The sequence below is a fragment of the Arachis stenosperma genome, chromosome 3 (assembly GCF_014773155.1).
Source record: "Arachis stenosperma cultivar V10309 chromosome 3, arast.V10309.gnm1.PFL2, whole genome shotgun sequence".
Taxonomy (NCBI): Eukaryota; Viridiplantae; Streptophyta; class Magnoliopsida; order Fabales; family Fabaceae; genus Arachis; species Arachis stenosperma.
Window position 1 is genome coordinate 63,989,441 of NC_080379.1, and position 9,239 is coordinate 63,998,679.

The following is a 9,239-nucleotide window of genomic DNA, read 5'->3' on the forward strand; positions in this document are numbered from 1 at the left end:
ATGCTTATATTTCACCGTAACAAGCACACATATGTAATCGAACAAATTAATAATGCATATATATATGTATAAAGTTATAAACGGCCGAAACTCTAAAAGCAATCTAAATAGCCACAATGATATGTCTTGTGGATCGGAACAATACTAAATTCATATATATACGTGACGCACGACGCTGGAAACAATTTTACGAAGCGCGCAACGATTTTGTATGTGATGTAAACTGTGCGTATGTATATATATATATTGACCGAATGAAATAAAATTAAATATTTATTTTCATAAATTTAATTGTAATTACTCTACAAGTTACTAATTAAAATATTATTAAAAAATACAAATAAAATATTAACTATTATTAAAGGATATTAATCATTCTAAATTTTATATATTAATTTTTTATAACTAGATTAAACAACAACATAAAAAGGAATTAACTACTCAATTTCTGTATATACTAATTAAATTAATTATTTCAATAGATATATATTGTTCTTTTTGTAAGTAAATTATATATAAATATAACAAAGTAGATTAATTACACGACCTACACGCATTGCAGGCTACCTAGACCACATGGAAAATATATTCTAGAGAAAAAATGTAAGAAATTATATTTTTTAAGTGTCATAAGAAAAAAAGTAATTTGGTTTCCGTATGCATTTGTTATTAATGAGAGAATATAACATGATTTGGCAAGATTTTTTTTCACCATATTTTTTAAAGAAAATAGTCTTTTCGGTCTTCTTAATTTGTGTTTTATGCGTTTTGTCTCGTTTTAAGATTAAATTTCTTATCTAAATACATATATTATTAGATTACATTTTTTGCGATAGTGTAATATTATTGGTATTTTAAATTTTTTTTATCCTTTTATTAGCAAAATCAAAATTTTTCTACTAATATAATTCTTTAGCTTCTTATGGTGGTAATATGTCTTCATGTTTATTTTGTTGGTTTGATTGTTGTATTTCATTAAATCTGTAACTAATAGTCTAATACCAATAAGAATGAAACTCCAGTTAAAAGAGTTGTTGAGTGTTGAATGATTAATTTAGGACAGGATTGATTCTGGGTTCATAATGAATTTTTCCATAACTACAAGTACTAGAAGTGCAAAAAAGAAAAGTGCAGTTTATAGTGGAAGTACAAAAAAATGACTTCTTAAATTATATTAATTTCACATATTTAAAAAAACATGAAATAGACAGTTATTATTAGGTGTTTAGCGATGTGAATTAGTAGTATTTATAGTATGCAATAAAATTAAACTATAAAATTTAGCAAGATTGTAGTATTTTAAAACACCTAAATCAAATTGATTGCAGTATTTGTAGTAGCCAATGAAATTGGATTATGAAATTAGACAATGAAAATGAAATTATAATATATTAAATTTGTTTATATTTTTCATATGATTCGTATCAACTCTAATAATCAGAAAATCCGTGCTATGATAATGACTTTACAAAAATCAATTTTGTGGGGAAAAACCTGAGGTAAATTATGAAACATGCAAAAATTTAATTTTATTTATACCCGGATAACAGTATTCTTGGGAATTTAAAAAATATCTATTATGAAAAAAGTAGATATCAAAGGTTAAATTCATGAATATTACTTAAAAGAATAATTGCTATACATATAAGTTTTTATTAAATGAAGATAACTTTTTTTTTTCTTGCAACATAATCTAATGCAAGCTCATAGTCTTTTATTTTGGGATGTCTAAAATGAGCATAATAATTATGTATTTATTGAATGTGTTATATTTATATAGATTATTAGATTTTATTAGATGAAAATCAAATATTAATATAAAAGAAAAGCATTGATAGACTCTAATAAATACAGAGTATTTTAATACATAAATAAGTACTTTAAATAACAATACTTTAATACACAATACTTTAATAGGACATCCATATAACCATATAACCATGTTGGCCCAAACCCAAATAAAATCAGGCGCATTAAATGACGAGTGATAACACGCGCTAGACGAAAAAACCCCTCCTTTTCCATTCGCGCTTCATTATGAAAAAAGTTACATTTTCAACACGAAACTAAGACACAAAAATACTCATTCTCTTCGAATCTCTCTCAACATCACTCAAACTTCAATCACATTCTCTGCAGAAACCACTACTAAAAAGGAATCGGAAGAAGATTTCGCAAGCAACAACCAGAAACAAACAAAAATAGCAACAAAGACTACGAAAGGTATGAGAAAACTACTGTTCATTTAAAATCTTGCAATGTTGCATTTTAGTTTTACTGGATTGATTTGCTTCATTTAGTAGATGGAACTATTGTGAATGATTTTTATAGTATAACTTGGGCCTGGAATGAAATTTGTTGTTATTTTCGTTTAATTCAGTGGATAGTGTAGCTAGGGTATTAAGATATACGTGCTTATTCTTACTGGTGTGGATAGTTTAACTGGAGTTTTGAAATTGGTTGTTACTATCTTGAGTACTTTTGCATGGAAGAATACTATTCTTGTTGATTGAAAGTTGATTATCATTTATTAACCACATGAACGTTTTTCGGATCGATGGCCTTTGTGATTTTGGTTCTATGCATGAATGAGTTTCTGTTCGGTGGCCTTTGTGATTTTGGTTCTGTGCATGAATGAGTTTCAATTCGGTGGCTTGTGGCATTTTAATTGACTTGATTAAGATATACATGCTTGTGCTTGTTGATATATTGAATGAAGTATTGACCAAAATTTTTCATTACAAAATAGAACAAGACAATATCTCCCTTTTTACAAATTTTTTAAGCATGAGTTACACTTGATGTAAATGAGTTTTGTTTAGAGACAACTCTTTCACTTTGATAAGCCATACTACTGTAAAATTGTCTCATTATATTAGATATATTTCAGCACAAATGGTAGTTAACCTTGGTACTTAAAGAAAGATATCAAGTTTTAGTAAGAGTGTTTAAAGAAGCCAATTTGCAAATTTCATTTTGAAAGAACACCTAATTCATGAAATTTTAAAAACTTTTTTTTAGAAGATGTTGATTTGATTAAGATATACGTGCTTGTTCTTATTTGTGTAGATAGTTTAACTAGAGCTTTGAAATTGATTGTTACTATCTTCAGTACTTCTTTTGCATGGAGGAATACTATTCTTGTTGATTGAAAGTTGATCATCATTTATTAACCACATGAACGTTTTTTGGTTTGGTGGCCTTTGTGATTTTGGTTCTGTGCATGAATGAGTCTCGGTTCGGTGACTTGTGGCATTTTAATTGACTTGATTAAGATATACTTGCTTGTGCTTGTTGATGTATTCAATGAAGTATTGACCAAAATTTTTTATTACAGCAAAACACAACAAGAAAATGGCAACAATAAAGGAAAAGACACATTATAACGTAAGCAGATTAAATATATTTATCCGCTTTCATTTGAATAATATTTATTTTATATTATAAATATATCCTCACATTCTGTTTCAAAACTTACAAAAAACTCACTATTGCAGATGCCAAACAAAGGCAATAGAAATAGTATACAGGAAAATGAGTCAAGAAAAGAAAGATATTGTGGAAGAAATGGGATTTGGTGCCCTGGAAAATGTCCCAGAAATGAATGTCTCTAATACCCTCTTGAAAGAATTTCTTAATTGCTTTGATGAAGAGAAAGGATGCCTCAAAACTCTCCAGGAGAAAATATACATAACTCCTCGGAAAGTAACAGTTGCCCTCGGCATAACCAACGGAGGTAATTGATGCGTGAGCATCTTTCCTATCTTTTCCTAGTGAATTTTCATTTAACTTGATAAGTTTAAGAAATAATTAATTATCTTTTAGCCACTATGGATACTACTTTGAGTCTTGTGCAATTCTGTTTATTTTAGGTAGCATTTGGCTGGATTTGATGGAAAAGAAGCATGCAAAAATGGAAGGAATCACAAAGCTGTCTAGCCTGACCTCTTCGCATTCAATCAATCATAACTTGAGCTACAGAGGTTCAAATAAGACAATTTTAGTTGCGTTGAAAAGCTAACATCCCGAGCTTCGCAACGATATACCATTTTCCATAGTTGATCTAGCATTTAAGGGCGCGCACGCGCACGTGCACATTGGTGAAAAGTCTATCGGCGCGCACGCGCACCTGGCGCATACGCGCGACATGCGCGACGTACTGCAAACTCAAAATTTGCCCCCAGCAATTTCTGGGTTGATTTTGACCCAGTTTTTAGCCCAGAAAGCACATATCAGAGGCTACAAAGTGAAGGAATCAAGTGGTACCCATCCATCAATTGAAGACTTGTTGCTTGCCACAATTAATTCTGATTTAAATTTAAATATTATTTTAAGATAGGAAAAGATATTTTTTTAGTTTTAAAAATTAGGATTTAAATTTATTAGGATTAGATATAAAAGACAACATTAATTAGTTAACTTTACATTCCATCTCAGACAATTTACCTGAATTCTTATTTTCTCTCTCAATCATGAGCAACTAAACCTCCACTGTTAAGGTTAGGAGCTCTGTCTATTATATGGATTGATTCTATTACTTTTCTATTTTGAGCTATGTACTGATTTATAAATTTAAGAATTGTTTTCGTTCTTTATTTTATGAATTTGAGTGGAACGGAAGTATGACCCATGTTCTAATTGAGTTCTTGTATAACTTGGAAGAGCTCTTTACTTGAACAACAGCTTGAAAACAATTTCTCCTAAATTTTAATTATCTGGATTTAACGGGATACGTGACATATAATCCTCTTATTTTTGGGTAATTAGGATTTTTGTGGCATACAAATTGGAATTTGATCATGCAGCTTCTAATTGGAATTAATTGACCAAGGAATTGGCAGTTAATGAATTTTAGAGGAGACTAGGAAGGTCTAAGGAATTAGGGTCTAGTCACATATAGTTTGCCATGAATTAAATCTTGCATGATTAAAATAAATTAATAAGAAAAATCAATCCAGAAAATAGATATCTCTGAAACCTTAACTGTTTCTCAATATTTGGTTTCCAACTTATTTACGTGTCTATCTTTTGGTATTCTGAGTTGCTATTTTATGCTCTTGAACATCCAAACACTCTTTTCTGTTTGCCTAACTAAGTGGTTTAACCAACCATTGTTGCTTGATCTATCAATCTTCGTGGGATCGATCCTCACTCACCTGAGGTATTACTTGGTATGACCCGGTGCACTTGCCGTTAGTTTGTGGGTTATAAACCCCGCACCAAGTTTTTGGCGCCGTTGCCGGGATTGATAGTGATTAACAACTATTAGTTGTTTGATTGCTTAGATTAGGCGTTTTATTTTTAATTTTATTTAAATTTTATTTAAAAAATTTTGAAAAAAAAAAGAAAAATATATTTTAATTGCACTAACATTTTTAGTCATTTCTGAAATTAAGTTTGGTGTTTCCTAGTTCAGGTTACCTCATTGGGAATTCTCTGCACTCTGACGTAGAGAGTTCCATATTTTTTCTGTTGTCTTCTGTTTATTTATGGGCAGGAACAGAGACAAAGAACATCTCTTAGACTTTGATCCTGAACCTGAAAGGACTTTCAGGCGGCGTTTACAACAGGCAAGACTTTACAAGGCTGCAGAATCCACTATGGATCCTAATAATGCTGCTAATGCCAATGTGGCAAATCTGAATGGGAATGAGCAACAAAGAGTGCTTGGCTCTTACTCTGCTCCTACTGCAGATCTTTACGGAAAAAAATTGTGGTACCTCCTATAGCTGCGAACAACTTTGAGTTGAAGCCACAATTGATCACCCTGGTGCAACAAAACTGCCCGTATCATGGCCTTCTCCACGAAGACCCAAATCAGTTTATTTCTAGTTTTCTGCAGATTTGTGATACTGTGAAGATAAATGGAGTGAACCTGGAGGTATACAAACTCATGCTCTTCCCGTTTGCTCTGAGGGATAGAGCAAAACTATGGCTAGATTCCCAACCCAATGAGAGTCTGGATACTTGGAACAAGGTTGTTACTGAGTTTCTCACTAAATTTTTCCCACCAAAGAAGCTGACTAAGCTTAGGGTGGAGGTTCAGACCTTCAGACAGAAGGATGGTGAAACTCTGTATAAAGCTTGGGAGAGATACAAGCTACTGCTAGGCAATGTCCTTCGAACATGTTCTCCAAGTGGACCCAACTAGATATCTTTTATGAAGGTTTGGGTGAAATGTCCAAGATGTGCTTAGATAATTCTGCAGGAGGTTCACTGCATAAGAAGAAGACACTGGAGGAGACTATTGAGCTTATTGAATTAATTGCTAGCAACCAATATTTATACTCATCTAATAGGAATCCTGTGAACTCTGAGGCTCCTCAGAAGAAGGGTGTCATGGAAGTAGAAGCTCTTAATGCTATTCTTGCTCAGAACAAGCTTATGTCTCAACAAATAAGTCTACTTACTCAACATATGGATGGCATGCAAGTCTCAGCTACCAACACCCAAAATCCACCTCAAGAGGTCTCCTATGACATGGTAGGAAATTTAGTGCAAAATGATAATTATGATTATGCTCACTCCTCTTCTGAACAGGTCAATTACATGGGGAGTGGTTCTAGAAATTCCAATAATGACCCATATTCTCAGACATACAATCAAGGATGGAGAAATTACCCAAATTTTGGGTGAAGAGACCAACGTCAGAGACCTAAGAATTTCAACAATAATTCTCAGGACGGCTTCCAACAGAACAATTACAATAACTACCAATTTCAGTCTCAGCAGCAACAACCACCTCAGCAGGCTAACTCTAAATCCCAAGAAGATTCTAATTGGAAGATGATGAGGAGTTTTATGCAGAAAACCAGAGCCTCCATTAGAAACTTGGAAGTGCAAATGGGCCAGCTGAGAAAGCAAATACTTGAGAAGTCTGCAAGTACATTACCAGGTGATACAGTGGTGAACCCAAGAGAAGATTGCAAGGTTATTCAGTTGAGAAGTGGCAAAGTAGCTGGCTCTGAGACCAAGGCCAATGAAGAATTAGTTGAAAAAGAAGCTCCAGATGAGAAGAAGGAAGAAGTAGAACGTGCCCCTCCTAAGCGTGCAGATAACCCATTCCCTGATTCTCTTGACACTTATCCTACCTTGCCAAAGGCTCCTGAATACAAGCCAAAAATGCCATATCCTCAGAGGCTTCAGAAGGCTTCCAAAGAAAAGCAGTTTTCCAAATTTTTAGATGTCTTCAAAAAGCTACAGATCAACATTCCTTTCGCAGAGGCTCTTGAGCAAATGCCTCTTTATGCTAAATTTATGAAAGAATTGTTGACCAATAAGAGGAATTGGAAGGAACAAGAAACAGTGGTGCCAAGGAATGTAGTGCAATAATTCAACACAATCTCCTTGAGAAAATGCCAGACCCAGGGAGCTTTGTCATTCCTTGCACCATTGAAGATGTCACCATTCAGAGAGTTTTATGTGACCTTAGAGCTAGCATCAATCTAATGCCACTTTCAGTGATGAAAAAGCTTCAGATTGAGGAGGTAAAACACACTCGTATTTCTCTTCAACTTGCTGATCTTTCTGTTAAATTACCTGTGGGTGTTGTTGAGGATTTACTTATTAAAGTAGGACCATTTATTTTTCCTGTTGATTTTGTTATATTAGACATGGAAGAGGAGGTAAAATCCTCTTTTATACTTGGTAGACCCTTTTAGCTACAGGTAGAGCTCTGATTGATGTGCAAAAGGGTGAATTAACCCTGATGGTCAATGAAGAATAGGCGGTTCTAAATATTTTTGAGGCTCTCAAACACCCTAATGATTCTGAAGGGTGCACGAAAATAGATGTTATTGAACCACTTGTTCAAGAGGTACTGAAAGCTGAGGTGCTTGATGACATTCTGGATCCTGTTTCTGAGTATGAATTAGTTAAAGTTGATGATTCACCACCCCAGAAGGCTATGGTTTACACGCCTAAAGTAGAGGAGGAAGCCCCCAAGCTTGAGCTCAAACCTTTACCTCCTTCTCTGAAATATGTGTTCTTGGGTGAAAATGATTCATATCTGGTGATTATTAGCTCTTCCCTGAAGCCTGAAGAAGAAGAGGCGCATGTTTCAGTGCTCAAGAGCCATAAAACAGCTCTTGGGTGGACCATTAGTGACTTGAAGGGGATTAGTCCAACCAAGTGTATGCACAAGATCCTTCTTGAAAATGATGCTAAACCAGTTGTGCAACTACAAAGGAGACTCAATCCAACCATGAAAGAGGTGGTCCAAAAAGAGGTAATGAAATTATGGGAAGCATGTATTATTTACCCTATTTCTGACAGTCCTTGGGTAAGTCCTATGCAGGTAGTTCCCAAGAAAGGAGGGATGACATTGATCCAGAATGAAAAGAATGAGCTTATTCCTACAAGAACAATCACAGGATGGAGAATGTGTATAGACTACATGAGGCTCAACACTGCTACAAGGAAGGATCATTCCCCCTGCCTCTCATTGATCAAATGCTTGAGAGGTTAGCTGGTCATGCTTTTTATTGTTTTCTAGATGGATATTCTGGATATAATTAAATTGCAGTTGACCCTCAAGATTAAGAGAAGACAGCATTCACATGCCCCTTTGGAGTATTTACCTACAGAAGAATGCCATTTGGACTTTGTAATGCTCCAGCAACTTTTCAGAGGTGTATGCTTTCAATTTTTTTTTGACTTGGTTGAGAAGTTCATTGAGGTATTTATGGATGACTTTTCTATTTTTGGTAATTCTTTTGAATTCTGCCTTAAGCATTTATCTCTTGTCTTGAAACGGTGTCAAGAATCAAATCTTGTTTTGAATTGGAAAAAATGCCATTTTATGGTCACAGAAGGTATTGTTCTTGGACACCGGATTTCAAGTAAGGGGATTGAGGTTGACAGAGCAAAGGTGGAGGTAATTGAAAAATTACCACCACCTGCAAATGTTAAGGCAGTCAGGAGTTTCTTGGGTCATGTAGGATTTTGTAGGAGATTTATAAAGGACTTTTCTAAAATTGCTAAACCATTGAGCAACCTGTTGGTTGTTGATGTTTCTTTTGTCTTTGATTCTGATTGTCTACATGCTTTTGAAACTCTGAAAGCAAACCTTACCTCTGGTCCCATTATAGCTCCCCCTGACTGGGATTTACCATTTAAATTGATGTGTGATACCAGTGATTTTGCTATAGGAGCTGTTTTAGGACAGAGGCATGGTAAGCTTGTACATGTCATTTACTATGCCAATCGTGTGTTAAATGATGCATAAAAGAATTACACAA